The sequence below is a fragment of the Dermochelys coriacea genome, chromosome 6 (assembly GCF_009764565.3).
Source record: "Dermochelys coriacea isolate rDerCor1 chromosome 6, rDerCor1.pri.v4, whole genome shotgun sequence".
Classification (NCBI taxonomy): Eukaryota; Metazoa; Chordata; order Testudines; family Dermochelyidae; genus Dermochelys; species Dermochelys coriacea.
Window position 1 is genome coordinate 42,722,557 of NC_050073.1, and position 15,554 is coordinate 42,738,110.

The window sequence follows — 15,554 nt, forward strand, 5'->3', positions numbered from 1 at the left end:
TCTGGACTGAATTGGCCTTTCATCTGATTTTCCCAGCAGTATAGGACTGTTCCCAAAAACGTATCTGTTTCTAGAAATACATGCTGGATAATGCACCGTTACACTGAGATAATCAAAAAATAAGTGCTCCTTAAAAACACTTGACAAAGAAAACCACATTTCTACCTGAGTCTTTAAAATGATTTATGCCACATGTCAGATCATGCCTTGAAAACAATTTATGGGCAATTATTAGAAAAGCAATAGAAAAATGTTGCCATTTGCAAGCATAATCCATTCCCCAGCTCTTCCCACTTTTCCAACTTCTTTTTAGGAGTTTTAAATGGGGGCGGGAAACCAAATAAAACCACCAACCCACCCACCCAAACAAAGCAATCTTCATTTCTATTTCTGTTCCCACTGACGTTTCAATGATATTTCCAAATCCAGGCAACTAAACTATCAGTTAACATGTAAAAGATGCTAAACCAAAGGGATTAGTGGCACAACAGAGAAGTCAAGATTTTTGCATCTGGCATCACGATCAGCATTTGTCACCAACAAAAAAGAGATGTCTGCATAGTTAAATCCATCGTCTGGTCACCTGGTTTGTGACATGCCTGATTTGTGCTGCTGATTTACTTAGGGTTCAGTCCTGCATGATGCTGAGCTGGTGGCTGAAGCCAATGGAAATTGAAGGCTCTTGGCATCTCTCAGATAGTGTGCAGCATCCTCAGGGATCAGGCCCATACATTATAAATAACTTGGGATGCGCACACTCTCTTCCCTTGCATCCTGCATAGTTCTCATAGCCCTTCTGGTACTCAACAAATTAATGTTAATAGTAGTTGATCAGCTCAGTATTAATAGTATTGTGCCTACACAGACTATATAACAACTCTGAGTCAGCGCTTCTAGCAATAATATCCCAGCACAGTTGTTCAACGTGGTTACGGACCTGCACCTATATTGGGGCCATTCCTAGGGGATTTTAAGGCTAAACCAAGAAGTAGCTGAAGGCCAAGTTGTGTGGGAAATCTTCCCTGACGTGGTAGCCCAAAAGCAGCAGTCAAACACTATTAGAGTCATGAGAAGGAGCTCGCTAGGAGTTAGACTCTCAGTACTTTGCAGGAAGTTTCCAGGACCTATAGCAATCCGATGCTTTGCTTACTCACTCTACATGCATCCACACAAAGTTCTCTTTAGCCCAAGAAATGGAACTTAGGAATACACAGCCCTCACTGACACATTACATCATCCATTCAGACATGCATTATGCTAGTTACTTGTGTGGGGTTTGACTGTAATCCCTATTTACGGTGAGGTGTGTATGATTGCATGTGTAATCCTTCACTCGCTTGATTCAGTGGAGGGGCTCAGAGGAATAAGGGACTGAGCTATTCCATTTGAAGACAATGGTAGTTTTGACATTAGCTTCCAATAGGACTAGCACTAGGCTATGTGACTTGAAAAGCAATCAAATCTAAACAGGTCTTTATCTGACAAATCCAATCCCCCTACAATTTACAGATTTCCATTTTACATCTATGAGAACATCTGTGTGTCTATTCACTGGTCATGTTTGCCAGTTCCACACACTATACAGTTCTGGCCCAGATTCTGATCTATACAGTGGTGCAAATCTCATGATTATTTATTTGTATTAGAGCAGCATTAGAGGCTGCAACCAAGATTTGACCCCATTGTGCTAGGTGCTGCACAAACACATAGTCAGAGACACTCCCTGCCCCAAATAATTTAGAATCCAAATAGACAAGACATAAGCTGGAAAGGAAAACAAATATAAAGTGACTTGTCCAAGGTCACCCAGTACATTAGTAGCAAACGTGGGAATAAAACCCATTCCCAGTCTAGACTCCTGACCTCTAGCCCATGCTGACTCCATTAACATACCACTAGTGTAACTTACACCAAGCTCACATCCTCTGTCATCACTCCCCATTTACTTTCTTCTTTTCAACATGCCATATCTCACTTAATTTTTTAAATTAACAAAGATAAGATTATTTTACTTTCTATGCCATCTTTCATTTTGCTATCAAAGTGATTTGCTAGCATTAATTAATTCAATACACAAAGTTAAGGTCATGTAGCAAGCCACTCTCTTCTTAGGCTTCAAAGTGTATTAGTAGTTTATTTGGATCACCAGGATGTAGCTGCTAAATTGCAGAGCTCAGTCAATGGCTGTCCCTTGAGCCAGAAAATTTGAGTCTATCAAAGTCTGAATATAGAGCAGAGGTGGGCAAACTACAGCCCGCAGGACCGTCCTGCCAGGCCCAGCTAGCCCCCGGCCCCTCCCCCACTTTCCCCCTCCCCCGCAGACATGCCGCCATGTGGGCAGCATAGTTTGCGCCCGCCCATCTCCCAGGCTTTCCAATAAGCCTGTCCTGCCGCTCTGAGCGGCCTGGTAAGGGGGTGGGGGGATGGGGGGTTGGATAAGGGGCAAGAGGTCCCAGGGGGCAGTCAGGGGACAGGGGGTAGTTGGATGAGGCAGAGACAGTCAGGAGACAGGGAGCAAGGGGGGTTGGATAGGTGGTGGGTTCCTGGGGGGGCAGTTAGGGGTGTGGATAGGGATTGGGGCAGTCAGGCAGCAGGGGGAGTTGGATGGGGTAGGGGGTCCCAGGAGAGGCAGTCAGGGGACAAGGAGCGAGGGCAGGGGTGGGGGATTCAGGGGTTCTGAGGGGGGCAGTCAGGGGGCAGGAAGTGGAAGGGGGTGGATGGGGCGGGGGCCAGGCTGTTTGCGGAGGCACACCCTTCCCTACCCGGCCCTCCATACCGTTTGGCAACCCCGATGTGGCCTCGGGCCAAAAAGTTTGCCCACCCGATATAGAGCAACTTTCTACAATTCTCAGCCACTAGCAATGAACATACTGTACTTGTTTTCCATGGCTGTTATCCTCTTAGGTGAGGAGAAAACCTCTGTGTGTATTCCTGATCCATTGCATGCGTCTCCTTGATCTGTTGAGTTGGTGAGACAACTTGCCAGAAAATGGGCAGCATTATGCAAGGCAACTTGCATTAACATTGCTGCTCAGACTGGTGTTCCTACAGGCGCTAACCCAAAGGAGACAAAAGAAAGGGATGGAAAACGTAGGCCATGAAGAAAGATTGTATATAAAAATCCTCAACAAATATCAACTTACCTACTTGTTGATGTTTTCCCTCCAGCCCATGCCAATATTTACTTTACAGAAAAACAATGGCTGTTCTACTAGCAGCCACAAAAAACATGTGTGAAGTTCAACACTTCTATCAGACAAGTTGATTTGCTAAGCATCTGTTCAAAATATACCCCCAATTGTCACCATTATATTTTAAAAAAGCAGTGCGGTGGTCCATTAATGAACTTCTAAAGCGATGCGTGACACGACTGGTTGTATTTGCAGTTGAGACAAGACTTGTAGATGAAGTATCTGTGGAGCATTTATTAATCCATGCCCAGTTTGCTTTCATGCTGTGTCACAGAATCTAAATGGAAAATGGGTACCTTGCTTTATCTCAGTGATTTTCTTTGTTTGGATGTTTGTTTGTTTTCAAAGCCTGCTTGTCTGAGTAATAAGGCAGGTTTCATTCTTTGAATGCAGAATAAGAGGGAGGATGGGTTAATTTAATTCTTCCTATTGTTAAATGTTCTCCTGGCATGAAAACCATTTTTTCTATTTAGAAATCATTTTAAACATTTTGTTAAATCCTTATAATCTCTAGAAGATAATTCTTGGCCCCCATTTGAACAGGCTGCTTACAATCTGGAAAGCCATGAAGGGACTGATTCTCCACTCCAGAGTAAATCAAGAGTAATTCCATTCAAGTCGATGGAATTCACCAGCCTAAGTGAGAGGAGAATCAGGCATGAATGATTAATTAACTCATGGAAGTCTTCTAGATTCTCAGTTGTAGGATGAAACCCTGTATCTACTAAAGTCACTGGCAAAATTCCCACTACTAAAATGGGGCCAGGATTTAATTGATAGGCTCATATGAGCATACAAGCAATGGTTTACATTAGAGATGAGTGGGCATTTGAATCAATGGGAATGGTCCACTTGCAGCCGCTGTTTGAGGTACCAAATGCCCACTTTCAGTCCCTCTCTGGGCTGTGGCACAACTATGGTTAGCTGTAAAACGTAGCCTGCACAACCTCAAGAGGGTGGTGGCAAATTACAAGTACTAAGAGCTTCCAAAAAGAAATCCACCTCAGCCAGTAGAGAGCAAGCACATTACTCTAGGGAAATGAGGGCTAAGAACTGCTGCTGGAGCTCACTCTTTGTCCAGACAGAGCCATGATGAAGCACGTGAGATTTGATATAATGGATCAAGCCATTGTTTCATCTACTGTGTCATTTTTCCACTGTAGCCAGTGCCTAAGGATTCAATGGAAGACAGGTTAGCAGACTAGAGCTCTTATTTAAATATATATTTGTAGATTTGGCCATTGAGTCTTTTCCTCTTTGAGTGATCATGGTTGGGAAACACTCCAGCCTTTCACTTTTCTAGCTGCTTTTTAGACTGAAGGAAGGGTGTTATAAAGCTAACAAGGAATAACATGCTGGCCTTGCTATATACCACACTGTCATGGATTTGGCATTAACCTGCCTGTTGAATAAGATGCAATGGTCAGCAAAGACAGCCGAGCTCATTTGAATGAGGATCAACAAGGTCTACAGTTGTGTATTTAAAAGGGCTTTAGTGAGCCAGCCTTGCCACTGAGTAGGTCAGTTGAGGACAGTGCTTCCTCTCATCACCTCATATTTTTATTGACCCTTAAAGCCACAGCAACTGAACATGGTACAAGTGATAAGTCTGGTCTCATCAAGCTCTTGGAATCTCAACTCAAGCAGTGACAGTTTGAATTACACCAAGAGAGCCAGGGCAAGAGAACGGAAGGGGCTTCATCACCAACGTATTTCCGTTGTACAATTTGTACCTCCAGCCACTAGATTCTGTTCTCCTGGATGTTGCCTCCCCTCTCCCACTGATGTTCTCACAGCCCTCCCTGTAGGATCAAGATGGAGAAAGCTTCACAGAGAAGATGGTGTCATTTTCCTATCACACTGCACCAGTAACAGTTCCTCTCCTGGCTTAGGCTCTAGGGATTTGAAAAGGGTGACCACTAGTGAAGTGTGTGTTGGAGTGGAGGGGGACATACTTACACTAAGAAAATATTTTTTTTCAGGTGTCCTCTTTCCAAGTCAACAAAGTGAATCCACCCTCTCTTTTCACTTTCCCAACTGCTTGTGTCTTCATTAACCTCATCCCACTCTCCGGCCTCTTGCTGGAGTTGGGAATTGATGTTCTTGTCAGCCAAGCATTCTCTGCAGTCCAGATGTTGGAGGTGGACACCTGGAATGTGTAAGTATTGTGACTGAACAGTTCCTCCCTACAATGTCTCTTCACTCAGGAATGGTGACCTCTGAAACATGGTACCACAGGCAACAGACTATCCAGTCTATGCTGAAAGCATACCCTTGTTCCTAATACCCCTTAAACTGTGGTATTCATGAGTATATTTGCAGATATGTTAAAAATCACAATATCAAATTCAAGTCCAAATATCATTTTTTCCTTGTTTGAAACAAAATAATTCAGCTTGCCTAGCATAGCTGTGACTATTGTTTCTATTTTCAAAAACAGAAGACTGTATAAAAGCACAACATACAGGATAGCAATAAGGGTACCTAGGTATAGAGACATGATGCATGCCCTTAGAAGACTTGATTTGGATTACACATTTGCAGAAATGATATATTAGCACTAGCATCCCGTGCTGGCTATATCTCAGTTGTCTTCAAAATGTCCACAATCTATTGTGTTTCATTTGAAAACGCTAGTCACTTGGGGTAGGATTTATGCCTGACATAGACCAGATAAACTCCAGTCATTGCCTCACAATGTATTTTTTTTTAATTTAATCTTTAAAAAGACAGGCTGCTGGTTAACTGAGAGTCCCCTGTTTGATTGACAGTATCTGTCAGAGGCAATGAACTCCACTTGAACATTGCCTTTATGTTGCTGTGTAAAGTTGTTCAACTGTGACCCTTCCATCTGTTCCAGCTAATCTGAAAGTCATTTAGGCCCGCTTCTCCATTCATTCTAAACACAGCACATTCTCCTGTTAACACACATATGCAAAGTTGTCGAGCTGTCAGCTATGTAAGGTTGGGGAGGGGGTGGGGGTTGGGTTGGTTTTTTTTTTTGAAAGTCTCACTTATGACATCTGTGCAAACATTTCCTCATAACAATTCTAATGGAAAAGCCATTTACTGAAATCCACTTCATATCTTGCTAATTATTTTTTATGTTCATATCTGTAAGTCTCATACAGTCACTTCAGAAAAGGTCCAGTATGCTTCTTTAAAACAGCTGAGGTAGTTGAATGCAATACCAGCATACATGTGGAAGACTATGTTTTAAAACTCTAGCCAGATGTGTATTCAAAAGAAGGGGTAATATTTTTGCCAAACCAGGTTTTGCATAGTTATTTAACCTTTAAAATTCTGGGACACTACTATTCGCACATGACAATTCAAGCTCCAAGACATGTTCAAATGTTGATTTCTGTCTAAGATTGTTACACTAGTTTGATATACAACACACATATTTACAAAAGAATCTAAAAACTCAAATGATTTGATGCTCCCAACTCAGGGCCCAGATGATTTTTAATTCACTTTGTGCAGTCAAAAGATTGGCAAAAGTCAGCACAGATATTATTTGATTGTCTACAGACCTGCATGTATATGGTCCCCTGAACACAAAATGAAGGGCCATAAAGTTAAAATTGTAAACAGAACTCTGCTTCAGGAATTAGAACTGTGGCAGTAAGTCACAGAGGAATAAATCTACTTGTGGTCCTGGTATGCTTAGGTAGGACATCAAAATGATCCATTCTGTCCATCAAAGTTAAGAAAAATTATACTAAGTGATTTCAGGTGCATGTAAACAAAACAAAGAGAAGGAGAAGTTAACTTTCAAGATAATAAGTTATCATGAGGCAAATAGGCAATATATAAAATGCACTTCATCCCTCATTCCTAACCTCCTGGTACCTACCTGTTGGAAATCTTCATGAGAGGCTGGTCAGGATGCCGAGAACCACTTTAAAAGGAAAATGCAATGCAAGATATTCTAATTACCCTCTTGTTACAAATAAAGTAAAACACTCCAAGTGTTTCTTCGATATAATAACATGTAAACAATCCAATAGGAATATGCCTTGTTGACATAGTCATGTAAGCTTTTCATGCATTCAGACAGAGTTGAGTTACCCAAGTCCTACACTCAGATTGGTGCTCTGGTGTATATGTATCTGTATAGATTATATATTATGCATGCATCCAGTAGACCCCTGACATTATGGTGGAAAGACTCAGCAGAAAAAGAAAGAAACAGTCAGCAAGGTCTTTTCCTCAAGGATTAGTCTTCTAACAGGAAAGTAAAATAAATTAATAAAATCAGAAAGAAAAAAGAAAATGCCGCAGCTTGGAGTTTAGTTCAATACTAAGACACCTAGGTGAGGAGCCTGACCTTCCCAAAGGTATGTTACACCCTCTGTCTGCCAAGCAGCCTCTCTGATCACCCTTCTCATATCACCTGCTCAAAGGATAAAGAAAATGGGGGAGCAGAGCTGGGATTAACCCCTCTGTATAAGAGAGAGGTAATGCTCCTCCATCCTGTCACATGCACTTTACTATCAACAAACCCAATAATTCACCCAGCTCAAGAGTGGGATCTCTCGGCTTCTCAGACAAGATTTAATAACAATGAGCAGTAATGATGGCTCAGTTTATGAAGGCCTCATTACTTTTACAAAACACACTTCACATTTACTAATATAATATGAAGAATAAGGACTACAGGAGTTGTCGGCAATAACTGGTATATTTGAGATTGAGAAACAGGTACCACTACAACAGTAATGCAATTTTATTGTGAGTCTCTAGATATTTTGTGTTTTTCTTATAGCCCAGCTCCTGGAGCCATGTGATTACATGAAAACAACAACTTTCATTTAAAAAAAAAAAAAAAAAACACCTCTCGCCTGTGTGGTTGTATGAAAAACATGACAAATGTGAATCCTAAAGAATCAAAAACCAGAAGGAAAATAAAATCAATCCAAAATTATTATTTTAAAAAAATCTTCTGATTCATTTTTGAACAACTGGGATTGGCAGTCCTCTGATATCCTTTTGCTAGTTCAGTCTTGAAGAAAATTGTCACCAGCCAAACAACTTCAGTTGCAACATTGTGCCCTCCCTTTACCCCATTTATCTCAGTGAGGTGAGCTATGAATGTCAATGCTTAATTGGGACAATTTAAAAGTGACATTTTTAAGCACAATGCCTTTCAACCGCCATCACCTCCCACAGCCTTTTCTACCCCATTCTCTTTTAAAATAATCTAGGAAACTAAATGCAAAAAACTATGTTACAGTTGCACCATTAATCACAAAACATTAAGAAATGCAAAAATGATATTTCACATACATGCTATTTTCCTTTGTGTGCATCACTAGGTAGAGTTGTAACTTAGTGTGCAGTGGGCATCATTAAAAAACAATCAGCATTGACAACACCATGGTAATTAATTTTGTCATGGCACTAGCAACAACTGGAAAATTTCCCAAAGAGCTGATTTTGTTAGTGGCAGTATTATATATCGTGTATTTTATAATATATGTGCAGACCCAAACTGGGACGCTGACTGTGCGAGCACTTGCCTAATGGGTTGCTTTCTTATCCTGTTGCAAGGCTTCTCCACTTTTTGCTATCACTGATCCTGTCTTGCTGCACTGAGTGCTCTTCTCTCTCTCCCCAGCAAATGGCAGAGGAACAGTGAGGTGACTCAGCAGCTGGTTGAAGATAATGAAACATCACCCCTGGCTGTTTCCTGAGACTTCCTCCAGGCAAGGAGCTACTAAGCTAACAATGCCCTGACCCTGGGTGCATCCCACCGGCTCACATCCAATGCACCATCTACCATGAGCAGAGTTGCCATTAAAAAAAAATCCTGGGACAATTCTCGGAAGAAACTGAGGCAAGAAGGGGTGGTGTATGTAACCCAAAGAAATGTTAGGTGATTTAAATAGGAATATCTCAATTTTCAAGGCCTCAGAAGGTTGTGAGGGTTCAGCTGAGCAGCCAGAAACCATGAAGCCCACTTTTCTCCTAAGAGTGGTCTCTTCTTACCTGAAGTAGGAAAGCCCAATAACTGTAATTCCTCCCTCCAGGCTTCCCCCTTATTTTTCCTCTCCCCTCGGTGTTGAAGAAGTATAAGGGCTCTCCCATCCCTCAGGGTTCTACCTCCTTGTGAGCTCCCTTCCCATCCCCAGTGTCCCTGACTCCAGAGAAATAAATTCAAATACACACAAATTATTCTTGTCTTCTTTACCTCACAATACTTAAATTAAGCTCCTCACCAATTAACTCTGCTTCCATCCAATCCTCAAAATTCACTGTTAAAAGCAACTAGAGTATCTGTCTTCTAGCCAAATCCCCTGACTGGACTCTCAGAGCTCTGCCAGAGCTGCTTTTCTGCCATATGCACAATTACTGCACTAAGGTAATTTCTCCTATGGTCTATTTGTAAAAACCTGGGCCTGTCCTGGCCAAGTCAGGACTGATGATAATGATATACGAGGGAGACTTGATGCCTCTGTCCTAATCCTGCACCTTGCCGTCCAGAAGCAAGTCAAGCTCCTAGACAGCCAATCCTGCCCTTTCTATCTGTAGCAGAGGGGAGAAGTGACCCTCTGCCTCCATCCTCCATTTATAGTCAGGTCTATAGGTCCTCTCTGGCATTTCTATCACATGTGGGGGTTGGGGGAAGAAGAAACACATTTAGAACAGAAGGAGTTGGGAAGGGGAGTTGAATTTGCAATGGAAGGAAAGATTTGGTGGGGAGAAGAAATGAATGTTATGAGGGGAAGGAGAGGAGGCTGATTTTTTTCATGGAGGGGAGAGGTAAAGACAGACACCTGCATAACATCAGACCATTAGCCCAAGTCAGGCTTTTGTGTGATTTCCCAGGACCTCAGGACTACCATCAAAAATCAAAGAGCTATGGAAATGGAAACTATGGAACAATAGTGTCTTGGCAGACTACAAAAGTAACAGTTCTTCATACCCACTATCATCTAATATTCGCTTTGAAATCCTAGGTTTAAAAAAAAGTGGTTAATAACTAAGTCTTTTAGGTCAATTATTTTCCTTAATGACAAAAAAATGAACTTTTATGGGGGGAAAAGGATCTAGTATCAGCCAAGTTTTTTAGGAAGTTATGGGGGGGAAGGGAGAAACCCTTCATTTGATTTTTGGAGTTGGGATCCTAGGGAGAGGAGGAGATAATGATTTTGGCTAATTGACAGAAGTCCGAGGTGAGGGAAGGGAAAGTAGTATTTTGCAGGGGACAGCATGACTACTAAATAGCTTAATCTCTCTAACTAGAGTCAGTTCTTGTGCTTGTACTGTGGCATCCCTGGGAACCAGGGGAAAAGAGGAGATTGCCTGCAGGTTGTTTGTGATCATTTCTGCTCAAGGACTGGTATATACAGTGTAAATAAAATGAGGTACTGTAATATTAATAATAATGTTATGCAGAAAAAATAACTGTAATTCCAGAGTCCATGTCACTCATTTTTCCTCCAACAGCAAACTGACCTTCAAGGTCTGCTAGGCAGAGTGGTGACAATATGTATTAACATATGTGTGCTGGAGTTTGGGAGAGCACACGTAAGTGGTCAAACAGTATGCTGGGACACACTGTCTCACATGGGTCCCATTTATCACCATAGGATTGCTCTGGCCTTATTTAGGGCCACTTTCTCAGATTGGTAATATAATCACCATGTGCACCTAGTGTGATGTATGCAACATAACATAGCCATGAGACGTGGAATACCCTTGTCTGTGGGGGGGGTAGCCTTCATAGAATTTGGGGCCCCCAACCCCAACCAAGATGAGGAAGAATTGATGGTGCTCACGCACAGGAAGAAGTAATGGAACCAGACCAACGTGGTGGGTCTGGAAAACAAGACCAGCAACTTATTAGTCTTACCCCTTGTACCATCTGGAAATGCACACACTACACCAGCCCACACCACCCATGGACGTTTGGGTAGGTGGCAACTTAACTCAGCCAACACCTGGGTAGACTGGCCTGGAAATCTTATTTTTAGAGTAATTAATTCTCATGGACCTCAGGACACAGCAATGTGACTGTATCTGTACGTTTGTAGCATGTGGATTTCAGACAGGGCAGCTGTGTGCAGTCCAGCATGACAATGCTAGTGAGATAATCATGACATGTGCTTGCTGAGTGGTGGAGGGAAGCCCATGAATCATTGCAAATTAGATGGAATAGGGGCTGTAATTTATGAGAAACCTCTCTCCCCTCTGCCTTATTTGTTAACACATTTCATGCATTTATTCTTCACTTATGGTTCTGATACCTGGTACTAACAGGATTTCCATTTTGTGGATTTGCTTTCTGCCAATAGGAGAGCCTGATTGCTGTCACTCTCCACCTGAGAGTATTGGTGATGTATACGTGCTACTCCCCAACCCCATGAATTGTCCTCTGCCACAGTGTACACTCCACTTTACTATTATCTAGCACAGAAATGCATGACAAATGACTTCACCCTTATGGAAGGAAGCAACCCTTTACTGAGCACACATTAGACAATGCTTTGCATCAAGCAGACTCGTGTTTGCATCCCCAACAGCAAATAATCATTGGGTTTGGTCATGCTTGCAAAGAATCAGTGGGAAAAGTAACTATTTAGTTTCTTATGGTTAATTAATTTTGCATCTGATCTTAGTCCAATTGTCACCACTGAGATAAACACATTTCTGGTACATCTAAATGGCTAGGAGATCGTGTGGTACATCATATAAAGCCCTTCTTATACTCTGCTAGTTTTACCTGAAAACTGAACTGGTTGAATAGTAAAAGAAGTAATTTTCAAATATCATTTTGGTGTCAAATATGGGTTTTGCCTATTTGTTTCTGAGCCTTTAGGATACATTCAGAACACAGTTTTAAGCTTTCTTGTGCAACCACAGACCACAGAAATATACATTTTTTAAAATGAAAGCTGAGATTCTCACAATCTCATGCCTCCAGGAGCTGGGGCTATAAGATACACACACACAAAATCACAAAACTTACAATAAAATCATGAGATTTAGCAACACTGAAATATTTTAACAAATAAAGAGGGTGAATTAGCCCTAGTCTTATGGATGAGGCCACTTTATTTGTAGCTGAAGAGCCTTCAGTTGACCAATGGTTTAATTTGAAACTGAAAAAGTTTCACACTTAGTGGCACAAATGTTTATTCCCCTGGTAAGTTCAACCAGACTGTGCATTATTCACTTCTCTTCTTTTAAAAGTTTCAGGCAGTCACAGAGCAGAAGCAATACCTCTGATGCAGGTGACCAATTATCCATTGCAATCAGAGTCAGAGAACACTTTCCAAACAACTCTAAGCTGACATTTATCTGCGTGAAATTTCTGGCAACTACTTATGAATAATGAGCATCTTTGTTGAAATTAGATCCGTTCACAAATGATTTGAAAACAGAAAAACAGTAAATTAATCTGTTCATTCATCCACAATGAATAATTTGACCAACTCTGCCTGGAAGATTTTAAGCAACAGCTAAAACAGCAGTGACATTTTTAGCTACATATAAATTGAACCTTGGTGGGTTTCCTAAAATGTTGAATGGTGAGATGCAAGCCCCTTTTCCTTTCATTTAGTCAGACTCAGTCCAATATTGGAAAAGTAAGGAAGCTCTGTATGAATATTACAGTCCTGAATCAAAAAGCTTTATACCAATAATTGTTGTATGTATGTGACACCAAGTAGCTTTGGGGCAAGAAAACAGCTCTTAAAATGAAGACAATAAAGTGCATGCACTGTGAAATAGTGAAATAATTTGTTTGTCCATAAAAATGTTCCATTTAAAATCCTAATTTAGATTTACAAAAAACATTTGTCACTTTCACAGTGCTGAGCTTAGAAACAATTATGGTTGCATGTGTACAATCCATAAAGCAAGCTCTTTCTGCTTAGGAGACTTATCAGCTGATTAAGGGAACTTAAAACAAAATAGACTTCTAACATCTCTGAAATGTGAGGGAGTGATAAACAGTGCCCTAGCATCAGAAATGGAATGGGTGGGGATCTCATCCTTAGATGTGCCCCCTTGCATTAATGCAGGATGTTGTTCACTATCTTTGCCGCCAGCATCTCCCTACCGGCTCTGTCTGTCTCTGGCCCCAGGTCTTCTGTGCCTCAGGCCTCCAGCCAAGTTCAGATCTCTTCCAAGGTATCATAAACAAGTCAGATGAAACTGAATAGTTTTTCTGCACTCTTGGCTACTGAAGTCTCTTATTTTCTACTTACAGACTATCTCAGAGCTTCCCCCTACAGGAGCCTATGCTATGCCTGCAGTGCACAAACCTCACTGTTTCTGTCTGTGTACCCTAACCCTGGGCTCTTCAGCCAGAGAGACCTGTTTTTTTGTTACTCTTCAGTCAATTTATTATGGCTTAGCTCCATCCCCTCTAGCCTGGAGCCAATTAGCTACTCACCTCCACAGGTGCAAAGCATGACTAATTGGGTGCATTTCCTAGCCTTGCAGGTGAACCATCACCTGCAAGGTTACCATATACCTTTCCTGTATGCTTATGAATGAATCACAATCTGTAGGACTCTTGCTATTTCAAGGCTTTACACCATTGTAGTGATTTGTACAATGATTTTTGGGATATGAAAAGCATCCACTCGGGACTAAGTAGAGACAGGCAAGCTCATTTGTACCCTGATCCTACAAACACTTATATATGTACTTAATTTAAGCACGAGCAGACCTATTGATGTCATCTGTATCATCAAGCCTACATGTTCAAAAATCAAGTGCCAAAAAATCATGACAGGCTTAAAAGTAATGATTTTGTTTTAAATAATTTGTTCCTGATTTGCCTTCTGTTTTTTTACTCTTTAGGTTGCATTTGGGTCATATTTTACAGCATTTCTCTACAACCATGAGGGTTAGAATTTTTTTTGTTAAGTTGAAATTCTCATGTAATAACATGAGTCCAGGAGCAGGGGCTTTAAGGAAAACATCAAAGATCACAGGTTTTGCTGTAAAGTCATGTGAGTTGGTAATACTGAGTCAATGTGTCTCAGATGTGCTTAATGGTCAGATAGTGGTCAAATAGTTTAAAGTATTAAGTTAGAAGAACAGTGACAATAGTAACAAAAAAAGAATAAGATTTTACGGTCTCCAGTATTCTTAGCCTTAGATACTTATGCCTAATAACAGTAAGCAAGTTACTAAAGTGAGTTATTTTAACTCAGAAAATGGATTAACACAATATCTACCTCTCCTAATGAAATTACAAAGAAAGATATAAAATCATAGTAAGTAACATTTTTATTATATATACACATCAAATTACATTTTGACCCGGTGCAGCCCACTCCGTTTCAACACTGAGCTCCTAACATAGCAATAAAAGCTGATTTTTTTTCTTATGAAATTGTTGACTTTTTAATTTACATTCTAAGCCAACGCTAAGTGTGATTTTGCTCCCACTAATATGTAGGGCAAGTCTTCCATTCACTTCAGTGAGAGCCAGAACAGGCCTATTATTTCTATAAAATCCATCCTCCTCATGTAGAACTCGCATTCAGCATGGTGAGTTCCCTCCTGCTTCTCCTTTCTCCCTCCCTCTCTGTATATACATAAACCAACTTCCCATCCCTTGAGCAGACATTCTGAGTATCATACTAACAGGGCTAGCTCCAGGCACCAGCTTTCCAAGCAGGTGCTTGGGCAGCATTTAGAATGGGGCGGCAGTCTGTGTCCCGCGGCAGCAATTTGGCAATGACTACTTGGGACGGCAAAATTGGCCCCTGCATACTAATGTCCTCTCCTCCAAGTTGAGGCCAAATGCCTCAGCCTCTTCTGTTACAACAGGTTTAATAATTGCTATTATATAATGGATTTCTGATGCACATTAGGCCAGATCCAGCTGATGTAAATCGATATAGTTCTATTAATATCTATGAGGCTATAACAGCTGAGGATCTGGCCCATTTTTTCAAAATTAATAGTTCTTTGCCCAATTATTTGCCCAATATCTCATAAGAAAAAAGCCTAGGAGACCTTTAGAATAAGCTACTGCCTAACATGAAAAGCTCCAACAAAAAGGAAAAAGTTACAGAAAAGCGTTTAGAAGAAAAATAAAGCAATTTTCTTGACATCGTTTATTTTATTTTCAGCCCATGTATGCAACATTCAGAAGAAAGGACCTGTGCCACTGACATCAATGGGAGCAGGATTGGGCACAAAGACCACAGTGCCTCCTCACCCCCAAACCCGTTCCACTCTCCTAAACAAACTTTCTCCATTGCAAACACAACTGCTCATCCTTGCACTAAGCAGAAGCTGCCTCAGGTCAAATGAAGTTCCACTTTATAGTTTGCTTAACTTACTGTCAACTAGCCCAGCTCATTTACAAAGGGCCATCTAACTTATTTT

The 15,554-nt window shown here is 41.1% G+C and overlaps 1 long non-coding RNA gene across 2 annotated transcripts in view; it reads right to left on the reverse strand.

The window, feature by feature from the left end:
• LOC122460691 overlaps positions 1-7,114 on the reverse strand; it is a 35,090-nt gene extending 27,976 nt beyond the window's left edge. For both annotated transcript variants that reach the window (XR_006282153.1, XR_006282152.1), the window contains exons 1-3: positions 7,051-7,114; positions 5,151-5,340; positions 4,925-5,016 (exon numbers count right to left, since the gene is read on the reverse strand). This is a non-coding gene — a long non-coding RNA (uncharacterized LOC122460691). The remainder of the gene's footprint in view (positions 1-4,924; positions 5,017-5,150; positions 5,341-7,050) is intronic.
• Between the last annotated feature and the right edge of the window lie 8,440 nt (positions 7,115-15,554).